Genomic DNA, 15,347 nt, shown 5'->3' on the forward strand with positions numbered 1-15,347 from the left:
GCTATGGAGGAAGATTTTGGCATTATCTTTCACGCATATTACCAACTAAGTCTTTTCCAATATCTCGCTTGTATTTTTAATTTTTATTTTATTTTATTTTTAGGCTTTTAGTTTTTTGTAGTCTGAATTTATTTTATTTTTTTTAAGTCTTTCTTATCCTTCCATTAAGGACAATGCAAAATTTAAGTGTGGAGATAAAATATCTGAGTCATAATTATTGTTAAAAAATACAAAGTTTCGAAAAATGTCCATTGAATATAGATTTGTTTGTTAAAACGACTCTTATATAATGTAATATATAAAAAAATATAAAAAATGTTTGGTTGTTAAGAGTTTTCTTTTTGTGGTATATCATATCGTACGCATGTTAGTTTTCTTTTTGTTACATCAGTGTGGAAAAAAATACCGTTTCCTAAACAAAAACGAAATACTTCCATCAACGAAATTAAGGAACCGGTTTAAAACCATTCTGAATCGCCACATTTTATGACTGAAACCGGACCGGTTACAGCCTCAAACTCATTGTAATTCATGCCCTAGCCGGTATAAGAAGCAATTGTGTATAAGTAAAAATGTAGTTGGCTAACGGCATAACTTTTTGATATTTATTTCCCATTGACTAAAATATATATGTTATTCCCATAAAAGAAAATACAAGTTGACTACTAACATAAAAAAAAACTAGCCTATTCAACAAAGTATATAGCCAAATCAGTTTCTTCTAAAGCATAATCTTTTTATAACAAAGTAATCGAATAAATATACAAACTCGTGTCATCAAATCCAGTCAGTTCACCCAAAACAAATATCTAAAGCTCCCAAAGCTCAAAAACGTCGAGTTCACCGTCAACATAATCACCCAACACTTGATCGATTCCTCCACTGCTTTAGAAATGGTTTCAGTTGATTCAATATTTGTAGCTTGTCTTAATGTAAGGCCCCGTTACCGGTGCCTCACTTTAACGTTGGATTTACTCAAAAACACAGTTCATAATATCAGAGTTAATAAATACATTCGCGGAATATTAAAACATTCAAAACATTATATTACATAACCATCCTTTTTTTGTGTCTTACTGGGCATTAAAATTATTTAAACATGAAACATTGTCTTTTAAAACATCATAACATAACACTTCATTGAGATTCCAGTATCTTCAAATCCATGCCATGTGCCTCCCCTCAAGCAAGTTGCCTCATTCTACCCACCTGCGTGCATACTAAAAGTCAGCTATGCTGAGTGAGTTCTAGTTACTCAGACGACATACAATACATTCACATACTAGCATATGCACCCGGAGGTACATAACATCATATCCTCTTACACACTTACTTACATACGTGCTTTCATTCTTTCTTTCGTACTTTCTTACACACTTTCATTCCTACATATACGTTTTAAAGAGCATTCCGCCCTATAACCTTCGCCGATATTATTAGGGTCGGTTCCCTACTTTCACCGATGTTATTAGGGTCGGTTCCCTACCTTCGCCGATACTAATAGGGTCGGTTCCCTTCATTCGCCGACATTATTAGGGTCGGTTCCCTACATTCGTGCTACTATAACATACATGTCGTTTACATACTTTCCTTGACAATACGTGCAATCTCCGAAGAGCGTTCACGTACCATCAATATATCATACCTACATTATTCATACATCATATATATTCATACGTACATCATTCATATGTCATTCATACATCATACATATCAATCTTGCCTGTAACTACCACTTGGCGGCACATGCAATATCCGAAGATCGTTCACACACCGACAAGCAATCATCCTACATAAATCATACAAGGGGTACACTTACCACTTAAGTTAAGTGTATTAACTATCACATTGAGTATGCACACAGCCCCGAAAACATAACAAGGAAGTGAGGCTAGAAACTCACCTCAATGCGGTTGCGTTCACCGTTTACGGTTATTCCCCTCTTTAACTGTGTAAAAAATTACACGTATCAATAAACTATCACTACACATATCGTCTTTCTAGTCTAATTATAACCCTCCACGAACGGGGGTCCGGGGGCAGCGCCTTTGGCAGCGGGGTTCTAGGGGCGACAGCCCCTAGCGGGGTCCAAGGGGCAGAGCCCCTGGCTTAACACATTTTCCATTAGAATTTTGAATCATTAGTTAATCTACTAACTCAAAAGTTCAAGGGCTTCTTGGTAATTAAATCATTCCTTTTCTAAGTCCAGGGACCATTTCTGCCATTCTTGTAACCTTAGTTCGTTACCCAGTTATCTGATTCGTTCTTCAGTTCTTTAATGAATTAGTGTTCTATGACGAATGGAGTTCTGATTCGTTATATCATAACGAATCACCACTTATAGACCATCTTAACGAATTGACTTTAGCGAAGTGGTCTTTCATAGTGAACTGAAAATCACAGCGAATTGCTCAACCAGTTCGCTATTCTTTCTTAGCGAACTGGCCTAACGAACAAGGGTTCTTCCGTAACGAACCACATAACGAATTGAAGCTCATTCGTTATCCTCCCGTAACGAATTAGGGTTAGGTTTTGTCAGAGAATGTCAGAAACATTCTCTGACATCCTTAAATACCCGCGGTGGCAGGAAAAACGTGTTTCAGCACCGTTTTCACCGTTTTTCGTCTCGTTCGATCCATATTTGAGCTAGGGTGACCCTTAAGCTCATCATAGATTCGGTTTATACCCGATTCCACCCGGATCTCGTGACTTAAACGGTTTAACGGTTTTGGCTCGTCATTTCGTGATTATATCTAACGGGTTTAAAACATTTAAAGCCAAACTGCACATATTTTAAAAGTCAAAACTGAATCATGGTACATCAACTAATTAGATACCTTGCAAGCCAGGTAGTAATGATTGTTCTTTTGCCTTTAAACATTTTATGATTGTTCTTTTGCCTTTAAACATTTTAAATGAAACCAGCGTGCAGCAAATTTATATGGTTAGCCAAGATTAATAAGATGCAAATGCCATAAACTAAATTCATTTCACATCTAACTTACATTATAAGATAACTGTCAATCTTTTAACTTTCACCTTTAACTCTTGATGTGAAGTACCATTGTAACCGGACCCAAAGACAAGTGATCATGAACCACTACTTCAGCATCAGAAGTACCCAATGCCACCTATTCGTAGCTGCTTCAGGCTGAGGTACCGTTCAAGATCCTGTTTTGCCAAATCTCTGCTTATTTCCCTCTCCATCACCTTATATAAATCCAAAAATGTTTATTCGATCAACTCAAAAATCAAAACTAAAAAGAGATATACACATGACCCATATTAATTACATATTAGTTAAATACAAACCATCATGGACATCATTATTAAAATCTTCAAACATAATGTGTGTCTTCCATATCAGAAGCAGTAGCCTTATGATCCTCCTATATTTTAATTACTAAAAAAAAGCGCATCACAATTTAACGTTTTGACAGACCATCCAATCGACCCGGCTTGACCCAAACCAAATCAATGCCCTTTTAAAACCACCGATGTTGACAAGAACGAAACCAACACCTTTTTAAAATGGCCCATTTTGATCCAAACCAAACCGATTAGTTTTTAAAACAGTCGGTTTTGACACGAACCATATCGATACTTTTTAAAACGGCATGTGTTAACGCGAACCAAACCAACACCTTTTAATATGTAAGTTTTAAACCATAAAATTCAGTGACATTGGTTCGTTGACCATTTGTGTATATTGTTAAGAAGGAGCATAAATCGACAAAACATCATTCAAATTTATGGATAATTGATATGTTTTCCTTTAGATCATACAACTGGAGGAGAAATTTTGATAAAAAACATCAATGCAAAATAAATAAATAAATAAAAATGGCCTAGAAGTTGGATGTATATACCTGGAATGTTGAAACTGGGCAAGTCCATGCCGATGTCCCATAGCTGCAAAACACGTATCTTCATATAATTTCATAAAATAAGTTTGTGAATATGAATAAGCAAATAATTGAAAAATAATATTGTTTTGGTAAGCAAAACAAATGCATTCATTCTCAAAAATTTGACAAACATTTTTGTAGCACAACCCGACCCATAGAGGTGTAAGCAAGCCAAGTAGAGCCTAAGCTCATTAAACATACAAAATCTAATATTTGACTCATTTATTATTTACTTATTTTTCACAAAATATATATAGTAATTATCACTACATAAATATATACTAATTGGGCTCGCTAAGTGAATCTCAATCTTATTTATTAAATAAGTTTATTTTTAGAATGGGGATCGTTTAAGCTAGGGTCGAACAACAAGCACATCTTACCTCAGTGATTTTGATGGACATGGCTTGAATAGATGCTTTTAGGTTTGAAGACCATGGACAAGTATATCAACAATTGGTGGATGGTTGCACTTATATGAGGGGTAAAGAGATTTAACCTAAAACAAGTCAAACACATATTTAATCAATATTAGCCTTCACATTACGAAGAATGTTATTAGTTCACAATATATCAAAGAGCATATAACTCCATAATCAAATTGCTAGTTTGAATTCCAACTTCAAGAATAAACAATTAGACAACTTAAAATAAAATTGTGAGATTAAAAAAAACAGAGAGAAGCATACCTTTTGACATAAATTTTGATGTGGAAGACAAGCATACTACCAAAGCAAAATCCTTAGACATAAGTTATTAAAATGGCTTAGATCTATGCAAATTAACAAACATTAGTAAATTAGCTTCAAGTTTAAGTGGTTGTGTTGCAGGGTATAACTACGTTCACTATATTAAACGATCCTACCTATTCTTGAACATAAATTTTATGTAAAAGCATTATAAAAAGACTTTATGATAAGCTTCACACCGAAGTTTCCAGAAATAAAACACGATAAACAAACAGATAACATCGAAAATGCACAATACTTCCACCACAAATTGAAGATCTGATGGAAACCACACAAGAATCGAAACATTTTTGTGAGCTCCTACATTACTTATAGTATTATGAAAATTAAACATATAAAAGCCTACATATCAGTGCATATAACATATCAGTGATGTATACCTCATTGACGAAGTTAAGCACAATCCCTGCAAATTATACATAGGAGCACAGTTTACAAGCTTATGGATGAATTAATAATCTGAGTTGAAATTTACAGAGAATATATGTAATTACCCTTCGGAACTATCAGATTTAGAAGCTGACGTGTCGATGTAGGGTTTAGACCATAAAAACGGATATTCCAGATAAAGTTGATGATTTTGCTTCCTTCTTGATGTATCTCCAATTAGAGTTATTATTTGACGCAATGAAGCAGCAAACATTCATTTACTCGAAAGTGTCTGACAACCAATTGTTACTATAGCTCTTCAGGTTCCTAGGTTCCTCCTAGGAGTACTCTAATCTATATTGGGATATGCTTAAGCATGCATAATTTAACCTAAAAAATGGGGAACGGATCATAACTAAACCATTAGCACTTAAAAATCAGATATGTGAGATATTGGATTAACTGAGCGAATAATTACTAATATACACAAACCATAGATGATGATATATGAAAGTAATGACCTGAAAAAGCGATGAGAAAGGGGTTTTATGAGAGGATGCGGAAGGCGGAGCGTGCAGATATGAAGGCGGAGACCATTGTATCGGGGTTTGGGATCTTAGCATCTAGTATTATGTAGATATGAGAGAGAGAGTTACTTTTGATTTTAAATTTCAAATTCTAAATAGATAAAATGACCGCCCATTTTCCAAATATGCATAAGTAGTTGTACAAAATAAAATAGGTGTGGTATATCTCTTAAATTTAAGAGTTTTATATGAAATTACAATTTTGCCCTTCCTATATGTATTTTAATATAGTATAGATAAAGAAAACTAAACGTATAGTTGGTGAGTTCACACAAGTTTTGATATAAATACATAAAAACCATACAATACCATAAGACAAGTGTAATAATCGCGCAAGCAGGGTCATGTCCAGTTGGTAACAACCAACGTTTCCACATATAACAAAACGGTCCTGAGTGCAAAGGGGTGCATTTGATCATACTTATTGAGGAAACCAAGTGTAGATAAGTTTTGAGCATATAATCAAGTAACACACAAGTCTATGTTGCGAATTGTAATTTGAGACTATGAATAACTAAGTAATTGAAAAGATAAAATTAGCAAATGTGTAAAAGCGTTAAAAAGGGGTGTGAGAAACTCACTTGTTAAGTAGCTGGAAAAGATAAAATTAGCAAAGATGTCTTAAGCGAGTGGACCAACAAGGTTTTGTTCAATGAGCCACCCAAGATAGATAAAGAACTAGGATCAAAATGCGTTGAGAAAAAATAAGAAAAATAAGAAAAGATGGTCGTCAAGTTCAGTTTATAGTTCTTTAGATAAAAATTTTATTTTATTTATAAGTAAAAGAAAAGAAATTAGTTACTTGATTTTTAGTAAATTTATTTTAGTTTAAGGAGAAATATAGTTATAATACTTATTAGAAAAAAATTAATGAGTTCGGTTCGTTTCTAAACAGAACATTATTTAAGGAAATAAGTTAAACGAGTGGTTCGTTTTTGGTCGTCCATCGTTTTTGAGTCAGATTTATGCCTAACATGTTTGAAATGAAAAAAATGAAATGATGTTTTAAAGAGGTCTAATTTGGTTTATTTGTTTTGTAAAATGAAGTTTTTTATATAAAGCTCTTATAACCGACACTAGACGAGCCGATAAGCGAAACTGAAACATAACCATGGTATTCAAGGTTTTAGGGTGACAACATGATGATGATACTTGGTATGTTGTACAAAAATAATAACTTTACACGAGAATGGACAAACAAAAGTAAAAGAAGAACTTGATCGGGTTGACTTTCTTGGTCACACTTGAACTTTATAACAAATTGAGAAGCAAGAACACAACTGAGAGTGAAATGTTGTGGTAAACAGTTTGTAGAGACTTAGAGGGGTTTATATAGGAGGAAATTTCGTTAAAAACAAGGTTGAAGGGTGTAATTGCATGAGCTAGTCATGATGCTAGTCTTAAGCAATGATAATCACCAATATTAATCGGTTTTAACCCAATTGATGCCAAGGAATTCTAATTAACATATAGATATAAGTCTAAGTTCATTTAAGACTCTTAAAAATGAGTCCAAAGGTTGGAAATTGGAGATGAGGAGTTTATGGCGTTTAACCCGCAAGGAAAGTTTGAAAAATGTGCATTTTATTCTTAGAAATTCTGATGGATTAGCCCTGGGCATCATTCAACATGACAAAGATCTGAAATTATTCATGTGGAGGATTTGGAGGATATAATCAGATGGAATCTCCCCTCTCAATATCCACACCATAGGGAGATCTTCTTATTCAAGGAGAAAGCTGCTACAGTCAAACATGACAGAAGAAAACAGGCTACAAGTTCAAGATACTAAAGACTTTTCTTTATGTTTGAATTTGTTTTGTAATATCCTTGTGACAAAATTTTCTTATGTAAATTTTTCATTAATTTATGTAATTTTACTTTTTGAGAATTAGATTTGTATTTTGAAAAGTATATGTAACCTAATATGTGTTTTGGTGTAGCTAAGTGTGTTTCAATCTAGGGGGAGATTGTTGGGATGTGAAAAAGGCGTAAAGAAGATTGGAATCTTATCGACCTCCTTAGAAAATGGCTAAGTATGGAAACCGAGCACACTTAGGCCTCCCAACAAGCTTAAACTTAGTCAAGCAAAGTATTTTACTCTTCGAGCAAAGTTATCTTCTGGAATCCTTCTTAAGTGTTAGTTTGAGCAAACTACAGTTCATCAAGCAAGGTAGTTCTTCAAGTCAAGCAAGTTTTGTTACAAAGCAAAATCTTGACTAAACCAAGCTAAAACCAAGTATTTTGTTGGACCGAGCAAGGTTTAGTTATAATAAATAGTGTTCCTAGCAAGCTATAAGGAAATTGATGAAAAATATACTTGACTTCTAACGACCAAGGTTCAACCCCGAGCAAGCTACAGTGTCTCCAGCACCCTTGGATTTGTTCAAATAAGTTAAGTAACAAAAGGTTGAAAGGATCTCCGAAGAACAAGTTTGCTCGTAGGGTATATATCGAGCAAAGTTTGATATTATCAGGAAAATTGAAGCCTGCTTGATGAATATTTTCAATGGAAAATATTCTAAGTAAAGCTTACTCGGAGAACTGCTCTCCAGCACACTTAATGGTTACCAGGTCTGCTCGCTAAAAAGCTAAAAACAAAAGTTGCAAAGCTTGCTCGAAGACCTGTATACACTTAGAATATTTTGTAATACATTTGAATATGTTTAGTATCAATCAATAGGGTTTCTAGAAGGAATGTCAGGTGTCACGGTAGGCCTATTAAAGGAAAATTTAGGGCACGCCTATGACAACAACGGACACTGAGCGAATATTGTGATTTGACGGCTGTCTTATCATGACCGGAAAAGCTACCAAGAATACAAACATTCTACCTAGAAACCCTAACTGATTTTCATTGTATCATTCATAATATAAATAGAAATCTTTTGAGTTACTTTGGGTGTTTGTTACTTTCCTGTCCGTTGAGCAATACTAAGAATATTATTGATTCCGCCTTTAATAATCTTTGGTTTTTCATAAAAGCAGTATGTCGTAACCTTCTTGTCGACACGTTTATGTGGATTAAGATAGTGAGTAATTGAGAGATTAAATGAGCTGTATGGGACCGACATTTACAATGTCACCCCAACTTGACTTAAACCTTACAATAAGTAGATCAACATATTTTAAAATTTTTGATTTTTGCAATCTTAGCAACAATGTTCCACAACAATGTATACACCCGTTATCAAGCAATACCTTAGGTTTCCTTTACCATGGATGAGTATGCACGATTTCATCTGCTGGCTTGCAGACATTATGTCCCTTGTGGTTCGTTTCTTAATGGTAATAAGACACGAGCAATGGGTCAATGTATGACTAACAACGTGTTTGATCAAGTTTGTAGTGTAGGTTGTACAAAGCACAAAGTGATCAAGTTTAATGACTTTTCAGGGTTCGCTCTTTGAGCACATTTTTTAAATATTCACCAAAATGAACATCCAGATCGTAAACCGCATAATGACGCGATGGTTCCAAAAACCTAAAGCATCCCATCAATATAGGATTTAAGGTTATAAAACCATACACCGTTGATTTGTATATTATATACTAGATGCTTAAAACACTTTTATTAATTCTTTATTTTTGGTAATATACCGAAACATAAGGCTTGAGTATGATAGGCTATTGCATTTCTGCCTTCTTTACCAAGACTTTATGCTAGAATTCTAACTCAACTTTCAATATGGCTAGTTAGGTTTATATAACTTATTCTCTAACTTTTTTGTTATAAATCCTACCAACGCACCAAGCGTTAAGCAATAGACTCTTATACTTAATTTTACCGATACTTGGAACAAGATAATCAATGTACTATCATTTTCCTTTTATGCTTCAAAACTCATTTTGAGGAACATTTTCTATTGTTTTTTGTATTTATCTCCTTTTTCAATGTTTTTTGAATTACAAGTTTTTTTAAATGTTTTTGTATTTTCCCAAACCATATCTCCCCCTAAAATCAAAAACTATTTACAAAATGTTGATAGAGTATGTACAAAATAACGTGACCTTGATGAATGGTTAGACAAGGTCGGAATCCATAATCTCAGGATCACTCTCTTTCCCACCTCACAAATTCTTAATACCATTAAGCCCCAACAAATACATAAATTTGTTTTTATCGAAAGCTATAGTAAAAAGGTCAGCTTTTTGTTCATCGGTGTGAATTTTGTCAACGGTTATCAACTTCTTTTCATAGAAATCACGAATGAAGTGATACCGTATATCTATATGTTTAGTTTTAGAGTGATTTACCGGGTTTTTGTTATGGAGATTGCAGCAGTGTTATCTACGTAAATCGGAGTAATAAAAATTTCAAACGGTAATCGTGCATCTGCTATTGAATCCATAGAACCTTAGAACAACTGGATGCAGCCACGTACTCAGCCTCATAGGTAGAGAGCGATACAGTTGTCTGCTTCTTACACTGCCATTTCACCAACCTGCTACCAAAAAATTGACAACCAGCGGTTGTAGACTTAGCATTTAGCTTGCAGCGTTCATAATCTGAATCAAAATAGGCTCTTAGTTCAAAACCATCGTCTCTTAGATACCAAAGACCGACCCATGGGCATCACAAACCATATGATGTCATATGATGTCATCGTATGATGCCATCATATACATGTAAGTGCAATACGATACGGACCGAATACGTTGTGTCAATATACTAAGCTATAAGCAGGAAACAAATAGAAAATAAATCAAACACATATCAAGTCAAAGTAATTATCACTCTTAAATATTACAATGTCAGAGAGTACAAGTGATTAGTTTTTTACCAAAAGACTACAAAATATGACAAAATCTAGCATATATATACAACATAGCCTATGGGCGTGTAAGTCTTACAGCGTATAAGAATTATACTCCTTTATAAGTCTTATGAGATGGTAACCATGACTTATACGCCCTTAACAAACTATTTTGACAAATTCAGCTCGTTTAACCCTACAAGACCTAACATTAAATATTTTGAACTAACAACCCCCCCCCCCCATGGATAGTGCTAGGTACTTGCATATTTAATCCATGCCAAAATGCTTCTTGCGATACGCTTTCCTTGATTCTTCAAACAACGGATTCTTTTTTGTGATGATGGACGAGGTACTCGGCTTGGCATATATTGAAAACGATTCCAAGAAGCCCAAAAATATCTCTCCTGACGTTCTGCCTCAAACTCCGCCTCAATACGATCTTGTTCTTCACTTATCTCTCTCCAATTTGTTTCCCAGCAGAATGTATATTTTTCTGGTAACATAAATCTACTACCATCTGGAAATGATTTGCTTGAGTTTTAACTTTGATGTCCTGAAACTGTATCCTGCTAGAATGTAACACTTCAATGTCTTTCTGTGAGCAATTCACCAGCCACATTGGATCATAAACCCTTATTACATCATATTTCTTATCTCCACAATCCAGATAGATACTAGCTTCACCTGTTAATGACAAGTACAACCAACAAAGGAAGTAAGAATGAAAATCATGTTCCATCAGGTATAAAGGTATGACTCGTAAAGAATCTGGTCGAGAGTATCTTAATTTGAGAATAAATTCACCTTCAGGATCCTTTCTAGGTATTGACATGAAAACTCAAGGAACCCGAGGTACCCACTTCTTAAATCCTCTCTTATCTTCATTTACCACGAACTCCCGACCTTTCTTCGGTTTGTACAGCAAGTTATAATGTGTGCACATGTCATACACATCAAACCATGGTAACGATTTAAGCTCCATCAAATTATTGAAGTATTGAACCTCAAATAATCTTCGTATAGCTATCTTCCGGATTTTACTCAAGAATTCAATACTTATACATTTGCTCAATGCTACATATTTCTGAATTTTCTTGTAATATCTCACTGGGTTTAAGTATACTTTCTTTGGCTCAACAGTATGGACAGAATGCCAATCCTTCATTTCCTCCTTCATAAATTTCTTAGGTTTTTTAGAATGATCTAGCTCCATTTCCAACTCTTCATCAAATACCTCATCAAAGGCATCAAATTTCTCTGATTCTCCAACATACTAAACCGATTATGGTCTTTCATCAAATACAGCATCATGATTCAACCAGTCTTCGTTAATAATTGCCTCGAATATGTCTTTTTCAAAAATCGAATGTTAGATCATCAACTGATACGTCTAACATTTTTGCAAGCTTAGATCTTTCAATTGGTATCTGTCCTTCTTCCAGTTCATCCTTCATATTTGATACTCTAAATCTCGAAGGATCTGAAAATATGTCAATATCTTCTAATTCATCCAACGGTTTTTCCATGGAAGCATCCTTAGATTCAGACTCCGATGGAGGTTCATCAGTTTGAACATTGCCACCAACAGAGTCAAACTTCTTATAGACTTTCCCTGACAACGCACCAGCACAGCCTTGCGAGTTGTCATCTTCATCAATGTCAGATAAATCATCAGATGAATCACCAAAATCTTACTTTTCCTCATGTTCATCTTCTTTATCCTCTTCGTATTTCTTTTCCTCTACTAGCTTGGTTTCCACAACAGTATGTTCAACAGGTACTACTACTGTTGGTTCACTATCAACCACATGTTCATCCACCCGTATTCACATCTGGCTAGAGCCCCCAGCCTACACATAGACATCTCCTTGAAATGAATCATCAACAATGATTGGTTCTTCAACTTTATACGTTCCTTTATCGGCACTTTTGTCATTATCATAATCAACAGGAATAAACCCTCAGCAACATCTATATCTCCACCATAAACACGTTCAATGTGTCGCTTGCTTCAGCACGATCCACCTCAGGGTTGAATATAATTCCAATTTTCTTCTCGATAATCACAAAATATTTCATATGTTCATATAACAAATCATCCTGTAGCTTTCTTTCCCTTTCATTTTCTTCAAGTCTCTTTTTGGTTTCGACATTTTCAGCTCTTACTCTCTTGTTCTCCTCCGTCAAACTTGTAATTTTAACATCTTGATTATCAACTTTTTCCTTCAACACATTGTAATCCAACCTTGACGGTCCATCCATAAACAAACTTGCATTAAATTCAGGAAAACTCCCAAATGATTGTTGTTAGACATTTGGATTATCTTTCGGAGTTTCTTTGGGAACTGTTTTTTCAACAACAGGTGTAGTTCGAGGAAAGGTCTTTTGAACTAGTGGAGTGTTCAAAAGTTAATCAATAGCATCATCGAAGTTAACTTCGAACTCAGGAGTCTTTTCAACTTCAACACTTTTATCATCTTTAGATGGTTCAGGAGTCTTTTCAATATTCATCTCCTGATCTTGAACCACACCAACATTAGGATCCTCTGGTTCATCAACTAATCTCAATCCAGATTTTTCCTTCCTAACCATGTGTTTTACACGTTTCTTCTTCAGCTAGCTTGATTCAGGCTCATATGGAACATGCTTGTCGAATTTCTTCTTCGTACGACTCTCCTTTTTCCTCAATTCAAAAGGTGCACGAGGATATCCTAATATACTCCTTCAAATCTCATAATCTGATTCGGTTTTCTCACTTGTAAGATCTATATATAGTTTAGCACCAGCAACAGGTGGTTGTTGTACAACTAAAGCTGGAGGTGTCACTTGTTCAGTCTTAATATTACACTTTCGCTTTCTTTTGGGTTTTTGAGATCCTTCAGCTTCCTCAGCAAGTTTGGCCTCAGATTTTATAAACCATAGGCTCCCCCTATCGGCATGAACTTCTGCATATGAACATTCTCATTCTCACAGTCTAAATCACTATCATCCTTTCTCCATTTTTTATCAGTAGGTGCTACAAATCCTGGATCTCGTAAATGCCCAAAAATAGCATGAAATACAGGAATTTCGTCATCTTTCTTGTTTCTTTAAGATTTCAACTTGGCACACCCCATTTTCGGACATATGAGCTAATTTCATTTCTTCATCAGTTTTTGCAACCTCTGGAAATGGATGTTCAACTATAAACTGTATGAAGCGCACGTACATCAGCCACTTACTCTCAAAATACATCTTCATGTGTTCTAATATAACCTTAGAAAAGTTATATTTCAAATTCAAACATAGTTCGGTCATCATGCACATCTGATAATCTAAGATTTCCTTGTAAGCTCCTTTACGATGACCTAACTAGTGAACAATCACATTAACCAAAAACTTAAATGGCCTCGAAAGTCCAATCTTCAAAAAAGATACCCTGTTCAAGTAATTTTGTTAACCCATACGTAACAAGCAACCTTTCACCATCCGTCCATCTAACGTTGTCCGGTCCGTCGATATATCTCCAATCTCCAACATGTCACGTAATATTTGCTCTGACACAATGATTTCCTTGTTTTGCACAACAGGCTTTATACATTCTGTCACACCCCGAAAATCTTAACTTAACATAGCTGAAGACTTCACTTTAAGTCGTTCGGGTTATGACAGATGTCGATAGCCAATAACAATAGACAATTAATAATAAAAGCTTTATATTTTATTAAAGATAATATATTCTACATTATCAGAGTTTCTTACACGTGCTATTTCACGGTTTACATTATTCCAATTTCTTCCAAACACGAAACGCCCTCCTTTTCATGCCTCCTCGAACCTTCAATTACCTGAAAAGCATATTAAAATACCGATCAACACAATGTGTTTGTGAGTTTCCCTTTATAACAACATAGTCCTTATATATATATATATATATACATATATATATATATATACTAGTAGGTGCCCGCGCGATGCGGCGGAGACGTAAATTTACAACACGATACTTATTTTGTATTGGTTAATATCGGTTTTGTTCGTTACAATATTGATTGGGTTCTTTCGGATATGTAGAGTTATAAAAAAGAAAAACAACCCACATGTAGCGGCTATGTGGTTGTTTGTGTAACTTTATGGTACATAATTAAAACTGAACCGAATAATCTTTTTTCGGGGTTCTCGATTTTGAACTTCAATTTTATGTTTAACCACTACTTACTAAGCTCAACAATGTTATTAGTTTAGTGCATGGTTATGCGTTGCATTAGGGGGTGGGGGGGAATTATGACCTTGTTCTATCATCCAACATATAAATATCTACTGCTATTTACATAATCTCCAATCTCAACATATAGCCAAAGGAAACATGGAAGGGAAGAGGTTGGACATGTACATAAATGAGATTATATAACTTCGCATATGCTCAAAATTAATTATTTGCATTATCAAGTCAACATTTAAAAGTCATTTATTTGAAAATGAAAGCCAAACTTCTACTAAATAATCTACTGAATGGCTTAGTCTTTACATTTGACTTTTTTGTCAATGGGATGACACCAACCAACGAAGCGTGCATTGATCAGAGAGAAAATGGGTCATGCGCTCTCTTTTTGGATATTCAACTTTAGCTCATCCATACGTATTTGCTGGTCGTGGGCCTTTCCATCAAAAGAACCACATATGCATTAGCAACATGGTAAGCACTGAATTTCTACTAATAAAATATTGATTTCATTATATTCATATACAAACGCCAATAAACGAACACACACGAAATTTTGAACTATCACATATCAAATATTAAAGCAAATAAGGCAACTATACCAGATTTATGTACCTTTTATCTCAATATGCAACATAAATAATTTTGGATTATGGATCCATGTCTTGTTACATTTTTGGTCATATGAGATCTTCACGTCTTGACTGATTTCATATTGGTGGGGTACTAATTTGAGCTTATACTTCTATGATCTGCTGTAACAAATTGTAGAT

Source organism: Bidens hawaiensis, unplaced genomic scaffold (genome assembly GCF_021521415.1).
Source record: "Bidens hawaiensis isolate Kalapana, Puna unplaced genomic scaffold, B.hawaiensis_p1.1 tig00045960_1, whole genome shotgun sequence".
In the NCBI taxonomy this organism is placed as follows: Eukaryota; Viridiplantae; Streptophyta; class Magnoliopsida; order Asterales; family Asteraceae; genus Bidens; species Bidens hawaiensis.